The sequence below is a fragment of the Balaenoptera borealis genome (assembly GCF_965194805.1).
Source record: "Balaenoptera borealis genome assembly, chromosome: 21".
NCBI lineage: Eukaryota > Metazoa > Chordata > Mammalia > Artiodactyla > Balaenopteridae > Balaenoptera > Balaenoptera borealis.
The window spans coordinates 36,838,825-36,866,711 of NC_138880.1; the positions used below are offsets into that span (position 1 = coordinate 36,838,825).

A 27,887-nucleotide genomic window follows, 5' to 3' on the forward strand; every position below is an offset into this window, starting at 1 on the left:
ATTCATCCATCAGTGGGTACTTAGGTTGTTTCCACATCTTTGCTATTGTAAACAATGCTGCAATGAACATTAGGGTGCATATATTTTTTTGAGTTAGCGTTTCATTTTCTTCACATAAACACCCAGAAGTGGAATTGCCGGATCATATGGTAGTTCTATTTTTAATTTTTTGAGGGACCTCCATACTGGTTTCCATAGTGGCTGCACCAATTTACATTCCCAGCAACAGGGCACAGGGCTTCCCTTTTCTCCATATCCTCATCAACCCTCGTTATCTCTTGTCTTTTTTATGGTAGCAATTCTGACAAGTGTGAGGTGCTATCTCATTGTGGTTTTGGCGTGTATTTCGCTGATGATGTGTGACGTTGAGCATTTTCACGTCATCTATTGGCCATGATCTATATGTCTTCTTTGGAAAAATGGCTATTCAGATCATCTGCTCATTTTTAAATCCGATTTTTTTTTTTGCCATTGAGTTGTATGAGTTGATTATGTATTTTGTATATTAACCCCTTATCAGATATACAGTTTGCAATTTTTCATTTCTTTTTAAAGTTACATGGAAGGATCCAATTTATGACTGCGATAATAACACTGATTTTTCTCCCTAATAGATACGCTAGAGCTTATATTATACAAGCAAATAAGTGCCCTCCTCCAAACTAGTTCTCTCGGGGGGCCCGTGTTTTCTCAGCCCCATTACCCTGGTTCAGTGAGAGTTGCAGCTGCCATTGGAAAGGACCTTCCACTTGCAGAAGAATATTAGTTTCATTACTTTGGGTTCACTGACCACTTTTCCTGTTCCAGCATATTTTTCTTTTCCTACTCATGTCCCTTGTTCCCACTTTACTCTGTGCCTCTCTTTCTCCTCTGATACTAAAGTCAGCAGCTCAAGGACTTGTAGGGACCAGTCTAGAACTGAGGGAAATGCCTCTGGGAAGAAAAGCTATGGCTTGGGGAGAATCTGTTGAATCAGCATCTAAGAATGCCATGGATACAATTAACTGAGCACTCTGAATTTGACCAGGCAAAGTCAAATTTTGCCCAAAATTACACTTTCATTTTAATGAAAGACATAACCTTTCTCTGTGAGTATTCTATATGTAATTTTGACAATTTTGGTTACCCTAAAAGTAGTAAAATTGTGAGCTGATATGCAGACACTCTAGGCAGCTACCTACTATTAGGTATTAACCTCCTGCTCTATGAAACAGAGGTAAAATCAGCAAATATGGGGCCATTTTTGACGCAGGGGAGACATCACTAATCAATCATAAAACCCTTCGCCACAAAGCCTAGAGCGCACTTCACCATCCTCACCAGAGCCACGGAGGCAGCTACCAGCCGTCCGTCTAAGCTGGCTCCGAAAATAGACTTCACTTGCCATTTCAGAAATAGAGGGGAGCGCATTTTCTCCAGCAATCTATGATGAAGACTGAGATTTCATGAGGAACAGAGGATGCCAGCAGGGGAAGAAAGGACCTAGAGGTGACCCTAGGGCCCCTCCTAGAGTCTGCTCACAGCAGCACGAGGGTAAATTAGACGGATGAAATTAGTTAATTGTCACGTTGGAAGGCACAGGCAAGCTGATCTTGAGATGAGAAACAAAACAAATACGTCGCAGCAGGACGGATGGGGCACCAGGGAGGTATTCAGCCTCACAGAACCCCAAGCAGCCAGTCCTAATGAGGTGCACTGGGGTGGCAGTCCTAGCAGACATCTCTGAGCTCCTGAGAGCAGACCCTGGGACCAAAGACCTATCTCGAAGGGGTCAACCTTTCCAACTGACATGCAGAGAGATTAACAGAATATATAATTAATGGTAAAGTTCATTAAGCCAATTACACCAATCCTGGCTGTATTTGCTATAAAAGCAAAGTCCAGTATGAGTGGAAATACATATTCTTACAAATGATCAAAATGAGACGTAGGATTTTAAATTAAGGGACACAAGACGTACCCCATTTTTCAAAGGGAATTTAAGGGGAATTAAACTGCACTCTACTGCTTCTCTCTACTTTTTCACAGCAACCAGCGTTCAGAGACGCCTTTACAGTGTTAACTTGTGCCAGGTGCTGTCTGGGGTGCTTCTGTGTCAGCCCAGGCCTCCTCTGGGACCACCGCGACTGCCCACACCCTCCTGCAAGGGCCATTTAGCTGTTACAGTGTCTGAGGCCTCAGCCCTACATAATGGCAGCCAGGTGGCCTTGCAGTCCGTAAATCCCCTTCCCTCTTGTTAGAATGTTCATAGCAGGGGAAAAGAGAAAAGACACGCTGAAAATTAGCATCCTGAACATCTTTGTTTTTCTGCATTTGGACTGCCTACTAGATTTCATAAAACGGCAGCTATCGCCAGACACAGTCATTTCTTGTGCAGGTGTTCAGAAAACCCAGAAATTTCTTTGTTTTACATTTCTTTAAATTCATAATCTTCCAACTTTAAGGTGACCATTTTAATCACACTTTGTCTCCAGTGTATTAGAGATAAACTTCATTATCTTAGAAACATAGAGTTTGTTCTTTAAAAATCTTGGGAATTTTTAGGCTTTCATCAATGAACCGATTCATAATCTTTATTGATTATTTTGGGAACCTGATATTTTCAGCCACTTAAAATACCTGAGTGATGAAAGATCCAACTCTAATGCCTTAATTTAATGTGGGGAGTGGTTCTTTTTCCTGTTTCAGACATTTATCCTTCAAAGCAGCATTATACAGATGACTGAGATAAACACTGTGCAGAAATGTGCTCAATAAAGCAAAATAGTACTATATCCATTTTTCTATTTTTGTTTCTTCGTAACCTTGAACTTCTCAAGTTTTTGGTATTATAATCAAGGCACTTGAGGTTGTCTGATCCACAGAAGTTTTCCAAACAGTGAAACTTCTTACCCTATTTATGAAAATATACTTAATTCTAAATTCTCAAGTAGGAATACAGTTTGCTTTCACTTCCTTATTAGCATGACCTGTTTTGGGTGTTAGATTTTTTAGCTAACACCATGTTTGTAAAAGCAGGTTTCACAACTGTTTTGTCCTCTTCCTCACTGATGCCCCCCATAAAGTTCTTTGAGAAAACCCTGGGCTTCAGCGGGACCTCTGAGTGCAGAGTAATTACAGGACTGAGTTGTAACTAGAAAATGTAATGACATCCATCGGCCAAACTAATGTCTGTAACATTCTCCACAGGCAAAATGTATTTGCGTAACAGAGTATTAAAAATATGTGCTTGGGTTCAAAATATACCCATAATATCATTAAATAATCACATCATGAACTAAAAATTACTTCTTTGCCAATGAACATAGGCCATTAGTATATACAAATCAGTTGTGTTCTCTTTGTAATTTCTTGAAATTTGTTATTAGTATACTATTTAGATTTTTTCCAGTGTTGATTAGTTTTACATACAAAATAATAAAGTGACAATCATTTTTAATATTGTCATACGAATTAACTGACAATACAAAACAATTTAAAACATAAAACATAGCATTTGTGATTTGGGCCATTACATTTTTTTCCCTAGATTTGATCAAGGATTCATTTTCCAAAAGTCATAAAATCCTCCACATCACCCCTCATTGTTTGCCTTGTGATGAATACATATTCCAAACAAGGACAAGGTGATACACAAACTTAGGCCGTCTCCGGATCTTGGAGGCCGCAGGGTGGGCTGCGGACTTAGCTGCCTTTAGCCTCTCAAGGCCAGGCCTGCTCCACGGCTCTAGCGCCCTTGCCCGTGTTCCCTGCGGCTGCCACCCCCATCCAGTCTCCTGACCGCCCGGCCATGGCCGCTCCCCCAACCCCCCGATGAAGCTCTGCTTCACCCTGCCCCCCAGAATACAGGTATGAGGAAAGCAAGAAGTTTTGTGGTTTAGGAACCTAGGTTGATGGAGAGGTTTGTTTGTTCGTTTGTCTTTGATCTTCTACCACACCTAGTGAAGATTGTGCTGGTTATAATGAAATGGACTTCTTCCTGCACTGAGTTTCACATAGTCATTAAGATTAGTGTAATAGTGAAAGAGATTGCACTGTTTATTCTTATATGCAATACTTAGCCTGTTCTGCTTTGAAAGATGAATATGATTTTTGAGGAGCATTTCTTCACTATAAACTCTTTATTAATAAGTTTAATTGTGTCAACATTATGATATCCAGATACACACACACACACACACACAACTTATTTGGATACGAACCTAAGAAATGTAGTCCCATGGGTTAAAATAACGATGCAGGCTTTTTAAACAGTTTTTTCTTCTAGTTATTGCATGCTTTACATGAGGACCATATGATAGGAGGGATAGAATCCTATAAATTGTCACAGCATCAATTTGCGTGACAAACTTACATCAGTATCCCAACTGGAACTTGTCATGAGCCCATGAAACATGTTCAGAGAGATTGACTAAGACGATTTTCTCTTGCTCTTTTACAAGCTAAGGGCACACTTTATGATTTATTTGTGATGTCTTCAGAGGAAGAATAAAGAGAATAGAGATCTTAAAGCTTTTGAGCAAGGTAAGGAGCTTATTATATTATATCAAATGATAATGCAAACCACAAGAAGCTTATGGTGAGGCAGGAAAATACATTGCGTATTTGCCTAGAGCTGGAAATGATGTTGTGAAGGTTTGGAGTTAGAGAACAGCTAATTCTGAATGAGCAGTTATTTGGTTTGTACCCCCAGATAAATTGCTGCTTATTTCTGTGCTGGTAATGAATGAGTCTTTTGGTTTTCAATGTTAATTAATTGAGATTGAATTGCTAACTTTCTCCTGGTCATCTTGTAAGTTTCTGCAAGGAGAATCCTGAGTCTTTCATTCTCCGCAGCCATCCTTCCTGATTAGCCAATGCCATAATGGCACAAACTTGTATTTTCTTTTTCCTTAACTATTTGCTTAATTCGGCGATGGGAGCTGAATGGAGAAAAACAACAACAACAAAAAGCAGTGGCTGAGCTGTCATCATTTGAAATGAAATGTTTGAAATGATTTAAATGGAGGATTTTTTGCTTCAGAGAGCCTTTGTCGAACAGCATTCACAGGAGCTAGGAAAGACAGAATCGTAATCTCAAAACGCTGACATTCTTTGACAAGTTACTTTAGTTCCCTGCATCACTCTGACCTTTATATAATGAGGATAATAATATTTATCTAGCTTAGATGAAATCTTCCATTGCATTTTTCAGAATCCTTCACATTGATAAAGTGGTGTTCCCTCTAAGACTCTCTGCATGCTTTACAAATAAGAGCCATTTAACAGTTGGGTGCTTCCTATTACATAGATGTATAAACCAAAAAAAAAAAAACCAGAGAAATTGCATTTTACCACAGATTTTGAAATATAATAAGAGCTAATATTTGCTGAACAATCACTTTGCGTCAGACATTGTACATCATCTCATTTAATTCTAGAACAATCCTGTGCAGGATTTTCTTCTTATGTTCATGGTAAAAGACTAAGAAAGTTTCCCAGGATCGTCCAGAGCATAAGTGGCAGTGTCCAGACCCTGGTGCAACATCTATAACCTCCCAGGATAACGAAAAGCAAACCATGTGAAAGTTGTATCTCATGGACGTACAGGTGAAACAAACTCGTGGAAACGCCTGAGTCGGATTCAGTTGCCCTCTTGCCTCAGCTGAGTACCTGGTTAATTACCTGGTTAATGACAGTACTGTTGTTTCCCTTTGCTGCTCTCAGCATCTAATCCCTTCAGTGGCTATTTGGTGTTTCTCAGCTGCCCAGCACCTTGGGAGCAACTGGTCCTCCCATTTTGGAGATCTGCCCTCCCTCTCTCCAGATTTGTGTGGAACTGAAGTAAAAACTGCAAATCCCCTGAGTCATATAAGCCGGATCCTGCCACTGTCACTTGGGCTTGTTCCAGTGGCTCTGGCGAAGCGCCCCCTGGTCCTCTGCTTCTCCAGCGTCCTTCCTGAGGGGTGAGCTGAGGTGTTGTGGACTAGCTACAGTCCCTCATGTGGACGTTTCCACCCTCCCTGCACACATAACGTCTGAGCGTCCCTCAGTTTTATTACCAGCACCCCCAAGTCAACTACCCGGATTACTTTGCACAATATTTTTCTCTGAATGGTCTTGCTTGTATGTACCAGTCCTGGTATGAAAGGATAAAAACAAAGTAAGACTTTAAGCAGACTAGACATTTTACCTCCAGACCAAAATTGACCTGTAGTCTTGACCTCATTTCTCTCGGAAATGTTATGGTAGAAAAAAGATTTAGTTGGGTTTTTCTGCTTTGTTGCATGAGACTCAGAGGCCTGAAGGAAGCCAACAGATTGCTCTGTTTTTATCATTGCACGGAGCCAAGAATCTCTGGGCAGCTCCATTTTAGAAGTATCCATCACTTCCCCTGGCCATGAAACTCATGACTCGTGAAGCTTTGGGAATATCTTAAATATACTTACTGTGTTTTAAAAGCAGTCATTCAAAGTGACTATTTGAATTGAATCATGTCATTTCCCAACTTAAAAATCCTCTAGTGGTTTCCCATCACTTTGGGGATAACAGACACAAATGAGTTTCACAGTGGGCTTCAGGCTCGGTGAGATCAAGCTGCTGCCCTCCTCTGCAGCCCCACCTGGCACCGTGTCCTCCTTGCAGTCAGTCCTGCCGTGTGTCGACCAACCAGCAGCCTCCCTCCCTGAGCCTTTCCTCTTCCTTCTTCCTCTGCTCTTTCCCACTCCACCTAATACTTCTACTTATTTGTCATGTCCCACTCAAACTCCCACAGGAAAGCTGTAACATACGCCCAAGACTGGAATTGACCCTCTGTTGTATTCTTCCATACACCATCATTTTCTTTTTCACTAAAAGAACTTTTCAAAAGCAGAAACAGACTCACAGACATAGGAAACAAATGTATGGTTCCCAAAAGGGAGAGGGGGGCTGGGAGAGGGATAAATTAGGAGTGTAGGATTAGCAGGTACAAACTACTATATATTAAATAGATAAACAACAAGGTCCTACGGTATAGCACAGGGAACTATACTCAATATCTGGTAATAAACTATAATGGAAAAGAATATGAAAAAGAATACATATATTCATATACATATGTATATATATAACTGAATCACTTTGCCGTACACCAGAAACGAATACAACATTGTAGATCGACTATACTTCAATTAAAAAAAAAATTAAAAATATTTTTAAAAGATTTGTCAAATTTGTAATTATAACGCATTTATCCGTTGGTATGATGGTCTTCCAGACTTCTTACCCTGTGAGGGCAAGAGTGGAGCTTGCCTTGTTAAACACTGTGTCCCTTATCGCCTAGGAATATTCAACTAGACAACAGTTGAACAATGAATATTTGCTGAATAAATAAATGTAAGTGGGAAAATGTAATTTCAAAATGTCAAGAGTAGTCAGTCTCTTGCTTTCTCCTTTAAATGTTTACTTCTTGAAAAGAACATGTACCATCTTTCTCACCGGAAAAAAAAAAAGTTCCAGAAGAAAAGAAAGAAAAAAGGAAAGAGCCATTTACTGAATTGATAAAATCTTGACTCTACAGAAAAATAAACATACTCTAAAAATATGTTTAGGCTAACGAATTCGTATTTTAATTATATGAAAAAATGTAAATATGAATATTATTCCTGCTACGGTTTTCTCAATTCATTTTTACCTTTGTATTTCAAAGTCTAGCTTGTTCACAAAGCATTCCAGAGAAGGAAAAAAATTATATCACTTTCTAGCCATTTCTTAAATATCAAACATTATCATAAAATGTCAAAATTTGGGCTCCAAGTCTGAATCAGAAAATAATTTTAAACACCCTTTAAACATGTATAACAATAATAACTCTTGTCTCAACCAGTTTAAAACTTTTAATAACATTTTTGGCCCGAAGTGGATAGTGGGTAAGGTTTGGTGGGGGGTCGGGGGACCTCGTCCAGCTCTTTTTTTTTTTTTTTTTCAAATATAAAAACCTCTTCCAGCTCTTTTTCTTCTCAAATGTAAAAGCTTGTCCTGAGCAGATGCATTTTTCACAGTGCTGTCAACGGCAGGTCTAATTGCTTTTCATGTAAATTAAGAGCACCTACCTTTGTTTAAACAGTAATCTAGGTCAAAATGAAGGGCTGGTTTATTTGTTTTCGCTTATTTGCCGCTTTGAAGTGGCTCTGAAAGCACGGCCCAAAAGTTCTTCTCGACTTTCATTTATTTATGAAAACAGTCCTCTTTTAAACTTTTTTCCCCTCCTTTCCACTTACCAATAACAGATCCAGTCCACACGTCATGAAGGCATTTGAAGATACTGGCCAGCTTGGTTATTTAAAAAACTTGGGGTTTGGGGTTGCTACTATTTATTTTTAGACCTTTAATATTTGTTAAAGCCTGATGAATCTGAGAATACGTGTAGAGGAGAAATAGGGACTCAGTGGCTTTTGAGTTTGTCTCAGTTAGAGTTATAATAGGTTTCTCTTTCCCTCCTGGACACAGACACATTTGGGTTTTTTGTCAAAAAAGATATAGACCTACCCTGATTATCAGACAAATTTTGAACATAGGTTATGTCACAGTGAGGAGTTTCTGACTGGCCTTTTCTAGCTTAAGGCACCACTGACTTTGTGTGTGTGACCGATCATTGGCTGCCTGCGTGTGGAAAATTCTATCTCAGTGGGCTCTCCCTCAAACCTGGTGAAAAGGCTGTTCATGTGTTTGTGTGTTTGTTTTAGACATTTCCTGACAGGGGAGTATTTTGTGGACAATATGCCACAAAGGAAGCTTATTTTGAAAGATCAAGGAAATGTTTTTCTCATTTATATAATTTGTAGCAGTATAAGATATCATGTCTACCAAAATCCACTGTAATTGTAATGCCTTGGTTGTCATACTCTCGTGCCTATAATGCATTGATGATAAAATAATTTAGAAGCATTACCGACCCTGTAGAGGTCATGGAGCTACATGAGTCTAAATTTTAGGCACTTTCTGTAGAGGGGACCAGTTCTTTACTGCTCTTGTACTGTCAAGTTATTTTATTCCCCTGTAAGAGCACATTACAATAATGCACTCACGATTATACATTTCATTTTTTAAATGTGTTGTTGCTAACGAAGAAAAAATATTGAAGGTAAACTGTGGATGGCGAGGGGAGAGCAGCCTTCAAAAGATTAACTATTGGTCAGAAAGAAAACTCAGAGTCAGGATTCTAAGAGTAATATTTTTCCTTCAAAAAGCTGAAACACTTCTTTACAAAAATAAGTAAATAAATAAGGCAGGCATTGTTGTATTTTGTATTTGTTTTGCTTACAAGAAAGTGGATTTCTTATAAAGTCTGTACTAAATACATCCATCCATCAGGAGTTGAACAGTGCGGGTGGAGGGGAGGAGAGTAAAACTACGACGCTGTAGCACTTTAAGTAAATTACAAAAGTATAGAATGTTTACTACCTGTTGGGGAAGTTAGGTGGATCTTGATGGTGGTTTGCTCATGATATATTTATGCATGTAGTATTTATTGATATCTGCCTTCTTTCAAAAAGGATTTAAGGCAGCTAAATCTTGAGGTAACTAATTTATAAAATGAACTGTCATTTTTATTACTAAAACTGTGAGATGCCTATGAAACATTTAAACAGTCTTCACATTATCCTAATTTTCTATTTATTTCTTTTTAAATTAATTTATTTATTTTATTTATTTATTTTTGGCTGTGTTGGGTCTTCGTTGCGGTGCGCGGGCTTCTCATTGTGGTGGCTTCTCTTGCTGCGGAGCACGGGCTCTAGGCGCGCGAGCTTCAGTAGTTGTGTCACGTGGGCTCAGTAGTTGTGACATGCGGGCTCAGTAGTTGTGGCTCACAGGCTCAGTAGTTGTGGCTTGTGGGCTCTAGAGTGCAGGCCCAGTAGTTGCAGCGCACGGGCTTCGTTGCTCTGCGGCATGTGGGATCTTCCCGGACCAGGGCTCGAACCCGTGTCCCCTGCATTGGCTGGTGGATTCTTAACCACTGTGCCACCAGGGAAGTCCCTATTATCCTTATATTGATATGAAAAGGAGAGATGTAAGAAGAAAATATATTGGACTTGGATATTTTCAAATTTTTAAATTCAAATAAACTAAGAGCATTGCAAAGGTGAGCCATAGGATATTGAGATTTAGTTGGATCACTCATAATATTCAACTGCTCACATCCTTACTATTGGGTAAATATTCAGGTTGGAGGAAGTTGGTTCACAGGCTCCCCACACAGTTTGAATTTTAACGTCATCGTTTGGCAGAAAACACCTTTCAAATACATCTTGTGACATCATGAGACAGCCTACAATGACATTTTCCAAAGTCTCAACTATCGCAAGACCTGAAGATTTGTTTCTTTCAGAAATAACTCAAAGTTTGTTATTTAAATTGTTTCATTTTGCACGTCGAGTTCCAAAGTTTAAATTGCATTATTGCTGCTTTACATAAAATTGAAAGTGAGGTAACAGCAACTCAAATGAGCAGATAGAGCTTGTTATCAAAAATAACAGCAAGATTAATAAATTAGTTTAATGAAGTCGTGACTGAGAAGTATGTAAGTCATGTTATTTTGATCAGCAAAATCAATAGCGTATTTTGGTCTCGCTTGCCATTTTAATACTAAAAGGCCCTCAGGACAGGCAGCAGACTTGAATCTTTTCTGAAACTTTAGAATTTATGAGAACCTGAATTCTGGAACTCACAAGTAGTAGAATTTGCAGAGCTCTGAAACATTCTGTGTATTAAACATGAGTATGACATTTTCTGCTGACTAGTACCGTTATCTTACCTCCTAAATCTCACCCAAGTCCTTTGACTGTTCTTCAGCCGCATGGGTGTCTCTCACTGTGACTTTTCTCTTGCTTCTTCTGTGGTTGTTGACATAGTTCCCAGTGAGTCTCCAAGCTGTGGTCACAGTACCAGTTCAACACGCAAACGTGACCACGTGTCTCCTGCTTGAATCCCTTTGAAGCTTTCCATTGGCCTCGGAATAACAATTAAAATCCTTAATGCACCCCACCATGCACTGTCAAGGCTGGCCCCTTCTTGACCACCCAACCTCCTCTGCACCACCAGAGCCCACGCCCAGGGCCCTGAGCCCCCAAAACTGGTCTCGCTCAGGTCTTCAAGCTCACCATTCTCCCTTCTATCATAGGGCCTCTGGATAAGCTATTCCCTCAGTCTGCAATATTCTCCACTCCCACTTCTCACGCCTCCTCCACTGGCCCGGGTAAATCCTACCATCTTCCTCAAAGGGCCTTTTCTAGGCCTCTCAGGTCTTTCTGCTGTGTGGTCTTGCAGTACTTACCATTGTGCTATGTATACAGCTATGCTTGTGTGATAATTTGTTTAATACCTGCCCCAGGTACATGAGGACAAAGGCTGATTCTGCCTTTGCTCACCTTTATCCGTAAAACCTAAAACAGTGCCTGACACCTAATACATACCCAATCATATTTGCTGAACAAACCAACGTACATATAACTAAGAAGCTGATCCAGTTAGCTAGTTTTATCTTCCCATAACGCAAAGACCACTTGAATGAATTTTCAAAGTACTATGTATAGAAGCCACCACTCTTGCTTTTTTCATATGTTTCTAATATTAAAATGGCAAGTGAGACACCAAAAACATGCTATTAATTTTGCTGATTAGAACAAAATTACTTAGATATTTCTCAGCCATAAGTTTATTGAACTAATTTTTCTTGCTGAGATTCTCTGTAACAAGCTCAATTTGCTTTTTGAAATGGTTTTGACAGTCCACAGACCTGACTGTATTGTTCTCAGCTTATTTCTTTTGTGTTAAAAACCACCCTCATCTCCTAAAATGTCTCCTCCTCTTGAATGTTCTGTATTTTCATAAAGAATCTTTCTAATATTTATGTGTAATACGAGGCTATAAAAACAAAATTAAAGATAATAGGGTTCTATCTATCTATACTCTGATTCTGTTGAATTGTAAATAATTCAAATCATCTTCATCTCCAAACTTTAAAATACAGCTTTAGATTCTTCTCCAGACTATATTACCAAACGTTTATACCACTTGTATTTTCAAAGTAGGTAATTGCCTGGTATCAGCAGAACTGGGTTTAATAATTTTTCTGCAGGAGTCACCTGCCGCCTCGAGAGCGAGGCAGTAACTTTCCTTGAATGATGTTATTTCTCTATTTTCATTGGCATATTTAAATCTTGTTGGTGTACATTTTTTTTCCTATGGTGTTAAGCTAATCAATTTTTCTTAACATCTTTATTGGAGTGTAATTGCTCTACAACGTTGTGTTAGTTTCTGCTGTATAACAAAGTGAATCAGCAATATGTATATATGTATCCCCATATCGTCTCCCTCTTGCATCTCCCTCACCCCCTCCCTATCCCACCCCTCTAGGTGGACACAAAGCACCGAGCTGATCTCCCTGTGCTATACGGCTGCTTCCTACTAGCTATCTATTTTACATTTGGTAGTGTATATATGTCCATGCCACTCTCTCACTTCGTCCCAGCTTACCCTTCCCCCTCCCTGTGTCCTCAAGTCCATACTCTACGTCTGCATCTTTATTCCTGTCCTGCCCTTAAGTTCTTCAAACCATTTTGTTTTTTTAGATTCCATATATATGTGTTAGAGTATGGTATTTATTTTTCTCTTTCTGACTTACTTCACTCTGTATGGCAGACTCTAGGTCCCTCCACCTCACTACAAATAACTCAATTTCGTTTCTTTATATGGCTGAGTAATATTCCATTGTATATATGTGCCACATCTTCATTATCCATTCATCTGTCAGTGGACACTTAGGTTGCTTCCATGACCTGGCTATTGTAAATAGAGCTGCAGTGAACATGTGTTACTTGACTCTTTTTGAATGATGGTTTTCTCAGGGTATATGCCCAGGAGTGGGATTGCTGGGTCGTATGGTAGTTCTATTTTTAGTTTTTTAAGGAACCTCCATACCGTTCTCCATAGAGGCTGTATCAATTTACATTCCCACCAACAGTGCAAGATGGTTCCCTTTTCTCCACACCCTCTCCAGCATTTATTGTTTGTAGATTTTTTGATGATGGCCATTCTGACTGGTGTGAGATGATATCTCATTGTAGTTTTGATTTGCATTTCTCTAATGACTAGTGATGTTGAGCATCCTTTCATGTGTTTGTTGGCAATCTGTATATCTTCTTTAGAGAAATGTCTATTTAGGTCTTCTGCTCGTTTTTGGATTGGGTTGTTTGTTTATTTGATATTGAGCTGCATGAGCTGTTTGTAAATTTTGGAGATTAATCCTTTGTCAGTTGCTTCATTTGCAAATATTTCCTCCCATTCTGAGGGCTGTATTTTCAGCTTGTTTATGTTTTCCTTTGCTGGGCAAAAGCTTTTAAGTCTCATTAGGTCCCATTTGTTTATTTTTGTTTTTATTTCCGTTTCTCTAGGAGGTGGGTCAAAAAGGATCTTGCTGTGACTTATGTCATAGAGTGTTCTGCCTATGTTTTTCTCTAAGAGTTTTATAGTGTCTGGCCTTACATTTAGGTCTTTAATCAATGTTGAGTTTATTTTTGTGTATGGTGTTAGGGAGTGTCCTAATTTCATTCTTTTACATATAGCTGATCAGTTTTCCCAGCACCACTTATTGAAGAGGGTGTTTTTTCTCCATTGTATATTCTTGCCTCCTTTATTAAAAATACGGTGACCATATGTGTGTGGGTTTATTTCTGGGCTTTCTATCCTGTTCCATTGATCTATATTTCTGTTGAAGAGATTATTGTGTTAATTTAATAGAATAAAATTAATTTAATTTATTGTCATTTAATTTCATTTATTGTATTGTTCATCTTGTTTTTTGCTCTTTAGTTCTTCTAGGTCCTTGTTAAACGTTTCTTGTATTTTCTTCATTCTATTTCCAAAATTTTGGATCATCTGTACTATCATTATTCTGAATTCTTTTTCAGGTAGACTGCCTATTTCCTCTTCATTTGTTTGGTCTGGTGGGTTTTTACCTTGCTCCTTCATCTGCTGCATATTTCTCTGTCTTCTCATTTTGTTTAACTTTCTGTGTTTGTGGTCTCCTTTCTTCAGGCTGCAGGTTCGTAGTTCCCTATGCCAAACAACTAGCAAGACAGGAACACAGCCCCATCCATTAGCACAGAGGCTGCCTAAAATCATAATAAGGTCACAGACACCCCAAAACACACCACTGGACGCGGCCCTGCCCACCAGAAACACAAGATCCAGCCTCATCCACCAGAACACAGGCACCAGGCCCCTCCACCCGGAAGCCTACACAAGCCACTGAAGCCACCTTAGCCACTGGGGGCAGACACCAAAAACAATGGGAAATATTTCTTCAATAAATGAAGAGATTATAGTTGAAAACTTCCCTAATATGGGAAAGGAAATAGTCAATCAAGTCCAGGAAGCACAGAGAGGCCCATACAGGATAAATCCAAGGAGAAACATGCCAAGACACATATTAATCAAAGTATCAAAAATTAAATATGAAGAAAAATTATTAAAAGCAGCAAGGGAAAAACAACAAATAACATACAAGGGATTTCCCATAAGGTTAACAGCTGATCCTTCAGCAGAAACTGCAAGCCAGAAGGGAGTGGCAGGACATATTTAAAGTGATGAAAGGGAAAAACCTACAACCAAGATTACTCTACCTAGCAAGCACCTCATTCAGATTTGACAGAGAAATTAAAACCTTTACAGACAAGCAAAAGCTAAGAGAATTCAGCACCACCAAACCAGCTTTATAGCAAATGCTAAAGGAACTTCTCTAGGCAGGAAACAAAAGAGAAGGAAAAGATCTACAGAAACAAACCCAAAACAATTAAGAAAATGGTAATAGGAACATACATATCGATAACTACCTTAAGTGTAAATGGATTAAGTGCTCCAACCAAAAGACACAGACTGGCTGAATGGATACAAAAACAGGACCAGTATATATGCTGTCTACAAGAGACCCACTTCAGACCTAGGGACACAAACAGTCTGAAAGTGAGGGGATGGAAAAAGATATTCCATGCAAATGGACATCAAAAGAAAGCTGGAGTAGCAATTCTCATATTAGACAAAATAGACTTTAAGATAAAGAGTATTACAAGAGACAAAGAAGGACACTACATAGTGATCAAGGGATCAGTCCAAGAAAAAGATATAACAATTGTAACTATTTATGCACCCAACATTCACTACATACCAGAGTTGAATAACTTTTCTCTGCTCAAGAAACCATTTCCAATTTCAGGATGTCTCATCACTCCCCCCTCCCCCTTGATATTCTGTAGAAATCTCCCTTCATTTGGACTCATCTATAGCCGTTATTGGCTATGCAGCAGTAGCCCTGTGGCCGAGTGGCATTCTTAGACACCCAGCACTCAGCCTGAAGGAGCACGAGGGTTTTTACTGAATCACTGTGTTGTACACCTGACACTACTATAATAGTGTATGTTAATTCTAACTCAATAGAAAATGAAAATACAGAGGACATATATATTGTATCTGTGTCATATATCAAGTACCCACTGTGTGAAAAGATCAGATGAATTCATGTGAGAGATAAGACAAACATGAATGATACCATATATATATATAGAGAGAGAGAGAGAGAGAGAGAGATCTACCCATACGAATATACACGTATTACACAGAGAGATAGCGAGCCTAGGATAGATGAATGTGGCTGACATGATTATGGTAAAAAAAAGTACTAGGAAGTATCCTCACCTCCTCCACAAATTCTTGAGTAAAATGAAAGACTAAGTAAAATGAAAAAACGAGGGACACATGCATTTTTTCCCTTCAACAGAACCAGAAACAAGTATTTGTAAATTCACACAGTAGTAAACATAATCTTGGGCTCTGGGAATACAGTGTGGCCTAAAGTTTGTCCTACCCTTAATCTAATTATCATCATGTGTAATTGGAATTAGCAACAGGGACTGAGTGGGAGGGGCTTTATACAAGACAGAAAGGTGGCAGGTCTTAGATAAATTCACAAACATTTCACTTTTCGCAAAGATAAATAAGCATATAAATTTCTTGCTTTTACTACTAGAAGAAAAAAGCAAAAAGGCTCTAGATGGACTCATGAAATAAAGTTTAGCTTAACACACTGCTAGGGTAGACTTTTTATGATTATTAAGAATTTTTTCCGTTCATGAATTGGGAGATTGGGATTGACATATATACACTAATATGTATAAAATAAGTAACTAATAAGAACCTGCTGTATAAAAAATAAATAAAATAAAATTCAAAAATTCAAAAAAAAATTTTTTCCCGTTTGTTTTAAGTCAGCAGTAATCTCTTGTTACCATGCATCTCAGTTTTTTAAGAGTTTCAGAACTGAAATTATGCATATAAAACATCAGATCAAGCTTTTTTCCAGTTTATATATTTCATTTATTTTGTTTTACAGTTCCTACTCTTCTAAGACAAAGTGATTTCGAATTTCTGTGCAAGCAAGAAAACTCAAGGCCTCTTTAAAGAAGAAGAGAAGGTAAGTCCCGGGAACAAAAATGTCTCCAGACCTACCAAATAAGACAAAAAAGTCTTCTTAAAATATACAACTTGTTTGTCTTGACAAAATAAGACACTTGCGCTAAACTGCAGTGTACTTTGTAGCTCATTACTAATGCTGTTAATCTCTATGAATTAGTGGTAGGTAAATGATTCCAAAAAGTGTAATTAAGCTGATTTTCTTATTCTTTCTGATAATATGAAAGCAATGGCATTTCTACTGCTTTTTTATTTCTGAAAAATTAGCTGAATGAGAACATCCTAAAATATAGAATCTCTGCTTTTTAACAAGAGAGAATTTTCTACTAGGATGGAGTAGACCAAGCAATGGATTATAGAGCATGTGTGTTTCCCCACTTTGTCAGTGATTTGTTTGGAAGCTCTTTTGTTCTCAGGAAGTCTTAATCCTTTCTGAGCAGCACTTACATGGCAACCTTAGAGAATTGAACTTGTACCTGGTTATTTTTGTTCTCTCCTTGATATAGCTCAGTGCGTTTTCTCAATGGTAACCATGGTCTAGTAATTTAAAGCTTCTGAACCTTGTGAACAGATTCATTTAAAACTGTATTCTGAAGGGTTTCCTCAAAATGAAAAGCGTTTTCTACTAGAAAGCTATAAAAGAATTTACAACAGAAAATCTGATAAATGTCCTGCCCAGGATGTGTATATACAGTGGTTTGCCTAGAAGATCCAGTTTCCTAGAGTAAATCATTCAGAAAGTGCCTGACTCTTTGGCTTAATGGGTTGAATCTTTGAGTTCTTTGACTTCGCTTGATCGATGGCTTGTTTCCTCTTTTAATACGTAATTCAGTAAAATTTGCCCTTGGAGAAAGGGTTTTCTAGATTATGAAATAATTATGAAATACAAATGTGTAAGAATGACAACATTTTTATGTCAGAAAAATTGAGTTACTGGTACATATTTCTTTCTGATGCTCTCCGTTCAAAGACAATATACTGTTCTTTTTTCAGATGAAAAATAAATCATTGCAAAAGTTTAGAGGTTAAGTGCCCACGTCTTGAGTCTATGACAATAGCTACGGTTGTGTTGCTGATATAATTTTCTATTCAGGTTACTAGATTTGAATTAACTTTATATCCAAAATAAGTAATCCTTTATTTTTTTTCCTCCTTTGAAGTTGACATAAACTTAGTACTTGCAGAAGAGTGTTTTTTGCTTTTCAGCTTAGAGAAGGGCAAAGAGAAAATAGAAGGGATTTTTTTTTAACAATAAAGTTGTGGTTTAATTGCTACACACAATAGTAGCAACCACTGTTGTTTGCTTTCAATATTCCTTTCCGGCACTTATTTTTTTACTTTTCAGGTAAGGGTGTCTCAGAGAAAAGTGATAGGAGAATCCTTTAATAAAAGTTCTTGCAGACACACACACACATCCTTACATGCTCAGTAATTAACCAAAACTAAAATAAAGCCCTGGTGCGAATGGCTGTTATGTGCCACCTCCTGCATGCAGGGTAATTTTTCCCCCTTGATCGTGGTTTAGGTAATGGTGAGATTCCTCTGTTAAGATAAAACAGTTAATACAAAATAGACTTACAATTTACCATCTATATTTTCCTCAGTAGCTGTTAAGATTCTTTCTAAGAATTTTAGCATTATATTTTGCACACAGCCCATGGAAACAAAGACCCTGGGAATGTATGTGCTATATATATATATTATATATATATATATATGGCTTAGATAAGAAGTGATTTACCTAAGTTGCTTTGCTGATATTTTCCTCAAATTCTCCTCCTGACTTTTCATTCAAATGTGAATCATGACAAAGGCTGTGAAAAACCTACCCATATAGTTTGAAAATAGACTTCAAATAAATTACATTTTTAGGATAAATTGTCACTGAAGTATTCTGGAATTAGGTGCGTAGCTCTTCTTATTATGAATGGGAGCTACGCACCTAATTTCACACACCGTAACCTGAAATGTAATCACCTGTGTGTTTTCTCCTATAAAAAGATAACGCGATATTCAGTGCAAAAGCAGTACTTGGTTTTCTGAAACCCACTGTTGATGAGATTGCTTCGGATCTCCAGCATTTCACCCTAGAAAGAGCTCTTTCTATAAATGCCGTGATCATAAAACATGTCGACCTCCCCTTGTTTTCTAAGTACCCTCTCTTCAAACCCTCCTCTTGTCAGTTCATGAAAAGCACTCTTCCCATACCCGGAGGCTCTCGACAACAAGCATGTAGTCTTTCATAGCTAGCATATAAACTCAAATGCTCTAGTGCTCCTCTGAGAGTCCCACTGAATGATAACTGTTCATATGAGACAGTTGCTGCTGTGTAGGTAGGCTGCTGCCTTAAAAACACACGTATAAGCGTATCTCTTGGTGAAGAAACAAAAGGTTACCTTCCACAGACCCCCAAACTCTTCCTAAATCAGGCGAATCAACTGCCTATTTTCTAACCTGGGAAACACCCAAAACAAAACAAAACAATGCTAAAAGAGTCTTTCCAAACTATTTTCTCTAGGAAGATTTCAGAGTTTGCCTGTTATGATTTAGACTTGATATTGTGAATATGCTTTAGGGCATAGGCTTTAGGTAATATTTTTCAGTGTGATTGTAAACGTACTTTAAATGTCCTGAGGTTACCCAGATATTTTTAACTAAGCCCAACAAAGATGCAGAAACATTTCCTCAATTTAAAAAATTACAAAATGATGTTTTGCAAAAAATTGCAACTAGAACTAAATATCGCACAATTTCCATGGCACAGAATCTGGCTATTGTTTAAAAGTTGGTAGGAAGAATGGAAAACATGTAAACTGTGGTCCATTTTAGAAGTGGAGACAAGGAATATCATAAATAATTGAAATCCACAGATAAGCCAAAGCTTATCATTTTTAGTCAGTAAGCTCCACCCTTTTCCAGGGCTTTATAAAACTGAACTCAAAATTATAAAACCTTTGATTGTATAAAACTTTGTTTTTTTTCTCTTCGATCAACATTGGCCAAAAGAGAAAGGGAAAAGCAAAGAACCCAGTAATACTCAAACTGAATATTCCCTCCCTGCCTTGACTGGGATGGGATGCCGATTATATCACTATTTGGCAGATAATCAAAGAATTCAGTGAAATGAAAGAAACAGCATAAATTAACAATGTCAAAAAAAATCATAAGCCATTCCAACGATTATAAGTATCTCTGTGTTTGTTGTCGTGTGGAACAAAAGTCAGAATGGCTGACTACAGATTTTACTTTTCATCTGGATGCTTTGGTATTTTGCAGACACAGCATTTGGTGCAAGGGAAATGTTAGAGTTTAAAATTTGTGAGATACTGTGGTAATTTTTCACTGTGCTTCTTGGTCCCTTCCTCCTGGGTAAGAAGGATTATCCTGGAGCCTGGGCCCCAGCAGTGTGGTTCAAGGAGTCCTGTTTGGCCTGAGACTTGGGAAAGAATGTCTGAGCTTTCTGAAGAGGCCAGTCTGATTTCAAAATTTTGGGAAGTCTGTACCCAACGGGGCATTCAGGCTGATTGAGTGCTTTGACTGTTCGTGTTTGCATGTGACTTTACAGCAGGGGTTCGCTAAGTACGATGCCCATGTCTGTATTCTGTCATTTAGCCAGTGTGACCTCAATTTAAAAAAAAATTTGAAGGGGCATAAACAGATTTTCCTGTTAAAATATATAACCTATGGGGGAATAGGAACAAAGGGCAAGGTGGTTACAAAAAATTTCCATGTATTAGGTCGCTGCTTTTTTTAAATCGTGAATTAAAATTGAACAGTAATTTACTCTATATTAGGAAGTTAGAGAATGAGCAAAATGGATTTGTTAGGGCTGTCCCAGGGCTAGTGAAGAAATGGCAGAAATAGCTAATTAATGAAGAAGAGGCGTTGGCAGACGCACATGTTAGAAAGCACCACTCTTACTTTGATTATTTCAGTTTTGTCTTATATCAGCCATAAGCATTGCTCTCACTAAGTTAAGGTTGGTAGATATTCCAAGGCCCCTAGAAAACCACAGTGTAGTTATTCTGGGACCTGGATAGGGGCCATATTGTAAACTGATGTGACAGATTGCTTTCTACACAAGTGCGTGTCTTGGTCGTTGGTCATGAGTTGCCATTGGCATGGATTTGCACAGACGGAAAAGTGGATCCTTGAAGAACACCATGGGGTGGCGGTACCCGTGCTGAGACATGTCCTCCATCCCCAAGGGGCTTTTTCATGTCCTAATGTCTTCTGCCACCACAGTCCTGGCCCCATGGGATTCTGAGTGTCCTCTGTCTTACGGCAAGAGCCAAGGCTGTGGAAATCCGCGGCCTAGAATAAAGTGATACCCCTCAAACGCTTCCCATCAGCTGAGACCAGACCACTCACTTCACAGCTTGTGGCCCAACCCACAGGGAACCATGTAAGAAACTAGTCTCTAAAACACTATCAACAGAGAACAATTAGGAGGGAGACCAGGCAAGATGACTAAAGGCAGAGGAACAAATCTTCTGTTTATTAACTCAGGAATCAGAAAATATCTCCTCAGGGATTATATGGACAGTGTTTTGCTAATAGGTGGTACCAATTTGCCTTCAGTTTTCCAATCAGTAAAAATAAATGAATGAATGCAATGCTACGGAAGACGTTGTTTGATGTAATGACGGTAGCGTGGTAATACTGTCTCTATTATTCTTGAACACTTCGCGTAACACCTCATTGCCTTAAAAACTTGGCAATGTTAATTCACTTCTCAGTTTCTTAATCTGTAAAATGGGAATAATAAACCTCCCTACTGTTCTTTTATGAAGAGAAAATGTGGTTAATATACCAAGGTTCCTATATATATAATGCTCAATAAATTATAACTATTATTATTGAAGGTAATTATTTTACAAGAGCACCACTTTCTACAACAGGTCTCTAATTTGAACTTCCTTTTTTTTTTTTTTTTAAACAGGGTTACTTGTTTTTTTATTTTTATTATTTATTTTTATTTTTGGCTGTGTTGGGTCTTCGCTTCCGTGCGAGGGCTTTCTCTTGTTGTGGCAAGTGGGGGCCACTCTTCATCGCGGTGCGCGGGCCTCTCACTGTCGCGGCCTCTCTCGTTGCGGAGCACAGGCTCCAGACGCCCAGGCTCAGTAGTTGTGGCTCACGGGCCCAGCTGTTACGCGGCATGTGGGATCTTCCCAGACCAGGGCTCGAACCTGTGTCCCCTGCATTGGCAGGCAGATTCTCAACCACTGCGCCACCAGGGAAGCCCTGAACTTCCTTTTCTAAGACCTGTTAGGTAAGCGATAGAGTGCAGATATTTTCAACCTTCTTATATTTTATCATATTTATAAGATATTTATTGACAGACAAGGGATGAAATTTAAACTTGATGAGTAGAAGAAAGAATAGAAATCGGCAATGCCGAGAATTTGTTTTTAATGGAGCAGCCACAATTCAAGCAATCCCCATTCCACCTCGCAGATCAGACTGCGATGGGAAGATTTAGGGAGGTGCAATGAACGTTGAAGGTTTTACCTCTAGGAAATGTAGCCAATTGCCAGTGTTGTCTCCAAGCCATCTTTCTTGCTAGCTTCTGAATGGAAGACGCTGCTTTACGGAAGATTACTAGAAGTAAATAAGCCTGACAAATAGGAGGGTTAGAATGGCTAGCAAAAAACCTAAGCTTCCATGTCTCGCTCCAGAGAACTCCAGTACAAAAAGGGCGGACATCAATCTATTTGCTTCTCTGTCCCTGGCCCTGGCCAAATACTCTGTGTCAAGTACATAGTGAAAGTTCCCGAAGTATGTGTTGAATGGATGAATAAATGAACCATTTTCCTGGGAAATAATATGCTAGGTGGTCTCTATTCTAGGAGCTCAGAGATGGCTTCTAATAATCACAGCAGATATTGCTAACCTAGTGTGAAGGCGGCCACTCAGCGCTCTTTGACTTTGGCCATTTGGGATTTCAACATCATGGTAGTGTTTCGTCCCCTCATCTTTCTGCTGTGTATGTCTCCAGACTGAGCCTAATTAGAAGAAAGGTGCTTTGAGATCTTTCGATAAACATTCTTTACAACTATGAAGTTGTTTATGAGGTGTAGCTAATGTAGTTCGTATTTTGTGAGCCTGACCGTATAAGAAATGTCATAGCAAATGAGCCCAGTGATCTATGCAGCCAGCAGTGGCCCCAAGGAATATTCTATATGAGACTGTGGTTGCCACTCAGATGTTACCTAAATAAACTTCTTCAAATTCCCTTATAATTCACCAAAAGTTTCTCATATAAGAATTTATTTAATCATTTTGAATGTTATAAGCTAAAAGTAACTTCTCATAGATATCCCCCCAATTTTAGCAAAGTATTTTATTGTACAAATTTAGATACTCCAGAGTTTAAATGATAATGGCTATTAAACTGTGATAAAATATGATTGTCTAGAAAGGGATTATTACCTAATAACAAAGTATTTTTAATTTGTAAATATTACAAGTTTAGGTGAATATTAAAGTACAATACTGATGTCATAGATTTCTACCTGCTTCTATTTTTTTTTCTTTTTGCTCATTCCCTTGAGAATAGTATTTCCTTAGTTCCAGATTTTGCTGTTTGATGTTTGCTTTATCCAAATACATAGGTTCACCAGATAATCACCCTCCTTGTTGATTTGTAACATCTAAATGATGCTAATAGTGACAAATTGTTTCACTACAGCAATTTTCTAGAAGAGTCAAATGCCAAAAAAAAAAAAAAAATCCGACTTGTGAACATAATAAAACTCCGTTGAATTAACAAAGGTGACTTCAGTTGAATAGCATGTTCAGGGTAAAAGATATTTTTTGTACCTCTATAAAGGGAACTTTCCCTTTTCACATGTATGTCATTTAAGCACTGAAAAAAATCCCTCTCCGACACTGTTTATTGAAAAAAATTTCATGAGAGCCAATCTCACTTTTCCAGCAGTGCAGCAGCCTACCTTTCTAAAAGGGGGGCAGGTGATGCTTTTGAAAATACTGCCTGCGTGTTGCCACACATTTATTTAAAAATACTGTTTCTATTATTCTTGAACACTTTGCGTAAAACCTCATTGTAAACGGTGTTGTCACCAGGAATGGTAAGTTGTTTTCATGCAAGAAGTTCAAACCCTCCTCTGATGTGGTCAATTAGGGGAGCTTTTTATAACTCCTTAGGACCAGCTGAGGGGACGTTTTGCTGTGATTTTTTTTTTCTAGTTGGGTTGTCATTCCTCCTGACCTACTTGGCATGGGGGGGTCAGCCATCAGCTCTCCCAGTTCCTCAAGGAGACTTCGACAGTTGGGCCCTGGCAGTTTGCGTGCCGGCTCTGTGTGCGCCTATTTAAAAGTCCAGCTATAGACCCACGCATCACCCACTCTCTCTTGACACACTTGGCGAACAAAAGTTCTTTGGTGCGCGTGTGATCTTAGACTAGGTTTCTACAAAGTGCGATAGCCCTTTATCCAAAGAACGAGGTGTGCAGAGAGAAGCCTGGATTGGCACTCCCTCTTCTGTGTCAGATTTTGACCTGGGGACCTACCTTAGTAGCGTCTATAGCCAGTTGGAAGAGTTCCTTTGCTGTGGCCTGGAAAGGGCCCACGGGAGCGGGGCGGAGACAGCGCTTTGGCTCGTCTCCTCTGCAGAGTGGTCCGCGACCCGGTGTTTCTCGGGATCGCCTCCCACCTCCTCCGCCCCGACTCAAACACCGCCCTTTAGATTCAGCCGGGGAGCTCAGCGCGCAAAGAGGGAGCGTATAACGTGTCCCACGTACGTGAGCCATATCCCTGTTCTTGATGGATTTTAAGATCACAATTATATTAATTGCCAAATCTCAAAATCAAGGTAAAGTGGCACTCAAAGAGAGATCTGATGACTACTGAAGAGGAAAAAGGAAAATCTAAGAAGGATTTGGGTGTCAGTAAGAGGTTACTGCATCTTAGTTTAAATGGTATTTATCTTTACTGTGTGCATGAGATCTGTGAGTATATATAAATATCTCTGGGGGAGTAGAGTATAGCTCAGGGAACAATGAAGAACGTGGTATTGGTCCTTTCAGACTAAAAGTATTAAAACTCAGACATTGGAGAGTGTGGTTTTTTTTTTTTTTTTTTAACTGAACTACAGTTGATTTGCAGTGCTGTGTTAATTTCTGCTGTACAGCAAAGTGATTCAGTTGTACATGTATATATTCTTTTTCATATTCTTTTCCATTAGAGTTTATCACAGGATCTTGAATATAGTTCCCTGTACTATACAGTAGGACTTTGTTGTTTATCCATCCTAGTTTGCATCTGCTAATCCCAGACTCCCAATCCTTCCCTCGCCCACCCCAGAGTACAGGTTTTGTCTGGGCTGCATTTGAGAAAATTGGCTTAGAGGAGAAATTGAGTCCCGCAAAGGCCAGGGCACACCCTTAAAAACATGTTGATTTATTGTCATGTGGCATTGTGCTGGGTCCTTGGAGGGATACAGAAAATGCATCAAACATGTATCTGACCCACAAAGAGCTCTCAGTCTGCTAAGGGAAATAAGTCATAAGCAAAACACATCAAATAAAGTGATGCATGACGCAGCAGAGGCCCCCATGACATGACGTGGGAATTAAGAGGAAGGGGGAAATTAGTGCAGGCTTTCTTAAACAAAATTCTCGTGTTGAAAGCATTTGCCACAGGGATGTTCAAATGGTCTCCAGAGATGACCTTCAGCCACTGAAGGTTGGTAGAGGGACATGGCTGGTAGGGGACATAAAATGCCCATATTCTGTTGTGGGCTTAGTTCATGTCTGCTCTTGGTAGACCAATTGGTGTAACAGAGAGAGGTATTTTTGAGGCCCATGGGGCCAGAGTTGAAAGCAAATGAAGCATTTTTCTGTTCTTAAAAAGCAACATTTATTCACTTAACAAGTGTTTCCTAAGTGCCTACTTCTGAGGTATGGCAAACAAATGTGCTATTTTCTGGACAAATAATTTATAGTTATAGTAAAGGCCAACCTGAATAGTACAATTAGATAGTTTAAGATTTTAAAGTTTAAATACTTTGAGTACTTAAGGTCACTGGAATAATTTAGTTTCCTCATCAGAAAGTCATGTCAGAGGTAAAGCACTAAGGGTTTTCCTAAAGTGTTGTTCCTATTCATTTGCTTAGGTCAGTGGTCCCAAGTGGGGACAGTTTTGCCCCTCTGGAGACATTTGGGTGTAATTTCAGGAGACGTTTTTGGGTGTCACAGCTTGGGGACGGGGTGCCATTGGCATCCAGTGGGTAGAGGCCAGGGATGCCACAAAAGATCTTTCAATGCACAGGAGAGCCACACAGAATCAAGAATTATCCAGCCTAAAATGTCAATACTACCAAGGTTGAGAAACTTTTTGACTTAATCCCACCTCAAGTCACTAATTGTGAGCCCCAGAAACAATGAAGGTTCTGCATGGAGAGGCCTGATACTCACATACCCCTTATGAAGGAACAGACACCCCAGCTAGGCAGTCAGAGAACTTGGCTAGATATCGATCGTGTCATCGAAAGCAAGAGAAAATTGTCCAAGAGTTGGAGCAGAGAAGGAGGAGATAAACCAGACTGCAGACCTCACTGGGCTGGAGAAGTAGGCGAACTGAGATCCTCGTCAACAGGCTGGAAATGGGCTTCCAGACACCAGGGACCAACGTGAGCGCTACATGAGAAGGCATCGTTTCTCAAGGGCCAGCTGTGCTGTTGATGGCTTGCCACCCATTGCTGCCTGTTTATTTGCATCAAGGGCTTAGCTTTTCTTCTTCTTTTCGAAACTGCCAACCTTGCCTCTTTGCCCCTCTGTGATTTCATTCAGACCTTCACCTCAGAGCCCGTGCTCTGAGGTCCCCCTCATTGGCCCCGACTCCAAGGCCCCATGCACCATACTTTCCACCCTGCTCAGCCTTCCCCCAGCCGGGTTCTCTACTCTGGGCCACTTAGTCACCATATGGTCACAACAGCTGGGAAACAGGCACAGAAGGACCTGCCCTTATTGCCAGGGGTGCATTGGGAGCAATGTGCTTCTGTAAACCAAGGATGGGAATATTTTTCCAAATCCATATTTGTATGAATGGTAATCAGACTCTGGTTCCATTAGGACATTACAACACAAATAGATTTTTATAACATGTCCTGAAAATCTAATGAGCTTTTGTGTTTGTATATTTCATTGTATTTTAGGTCTCAAAGACCTGGTTTAAAGATGGCATTTTAGCAGAATTTTCTATGACCACATGGTACATAACACTCCCAGGCTGCTTCAGGCAGCTTTATGGGCTCTCCACCAACTCAAAATGATTCACGTGGTAAAGGGATTTACAGTCGGAGAACACATTTCCTATGTGTTCATTTGTTTCTCGTATGAGCCCAGGAAAGTTGGGCCTCTTTCAGCATAGAGCCTAGCATTGAATGGATGCATAATGGAGTTGATAAATTAACAAATGCCCAATTTTTTGAAAATGACAAAACATTCTGATCATTTAGACGACTTCCCCAATGAGTCATGGTTTCTTAGTAATGGATCTAGAGCCCTGGGAAGCTGACACCCCATCCAAGGCTCTTTCATGTTGCATCTCTGGGCTTGTCTGGACCAGGACAGACACACAGTCATAGGGGTCTACAGCAGGATGAAACTATTCCCTGGCCCCAGAGTGCTGCGTCGCTTCATAGAGAGCACTCTTTAGGACGTGGTCCTGTGTACCTGAGTTGTGCCCGATTCCCTTGCACACCTTCAAGTGGGGAGGTCATTTAAGAGCAATTCCATCAGAGTCGGCTCTCTCCTGCTCCTTAAGGCAGGGGAACCCTGCCTTTGATTTGTTCTGTATCTCACCACAGGGCTGAGCACACCCTAGGGGCATTTAATCTGTTGACTTGAATTGATCTTGGATGCTGGGCTTGGCCCGATGTGAACCTTCACACTGTAGGACTCAGCAGGTCACTGGAACTCATTTCAGTTTAAATCCAAGGCCCCTGACAGCTCCAAGCAGCCCTCTCTGAGGTCTATGGATCTGGTCAAAAGATCATAGCTTTGACACTAGAGGCAGTTAAAGCCAAGACATGCCCTTCCTTCAAAGTCTGTAGGTTGAAGACATAAGATGATCTAGAGGCAGTTATATTGGTCTCCTGATCAAAAACTGCTGTTACCTAAAGCGTAAAGTGCAGTCTGTAGCCCAGGATCCTGATCCTAATTTACCTTTTCAGTTTTTTTCCTCAACACTCATCTTCATCTTCCGTGTGCTTCAAGCCAAGCTGAAGCATTTTCATGACTCTAGGTAAGAAACTCGTACCATTTGCTCTGCCAGGAATGGCCTGCCTTTTTCTCTCTCTCTCCCTCCCTCTCGTCCTTCCCCCATCTCCACCCATCCCTATATAACCTGGTCTGTCTGATTCATTCACTCTCCTGCTC

At 39.5% G+C, this 27,887-nt stretch overlaps 1 protein-coding gene across 1 annotated transcript in view; it reads left to right on the forward strand.

Annotated features, from left to right (window-relative positions):
* The window catches only part of TENM3 (teneurin transmembrane protein 3), a 2,383,554-nt gene that overhangs the window by 1,691,080 nt on the left and 664,587 nt on the right, over positions 1-27,887 (forward strand). Inside the window, exon 8 of the mRNA XM_082374697.1 lies at positions 16,406-16,486. The gene's annotated coding sequence lies outside the window, so the exon portion shown is untranslated. The remainder of the gene's footprint in view (positions 1-16,405; positions 16,487-27,887) is intronic.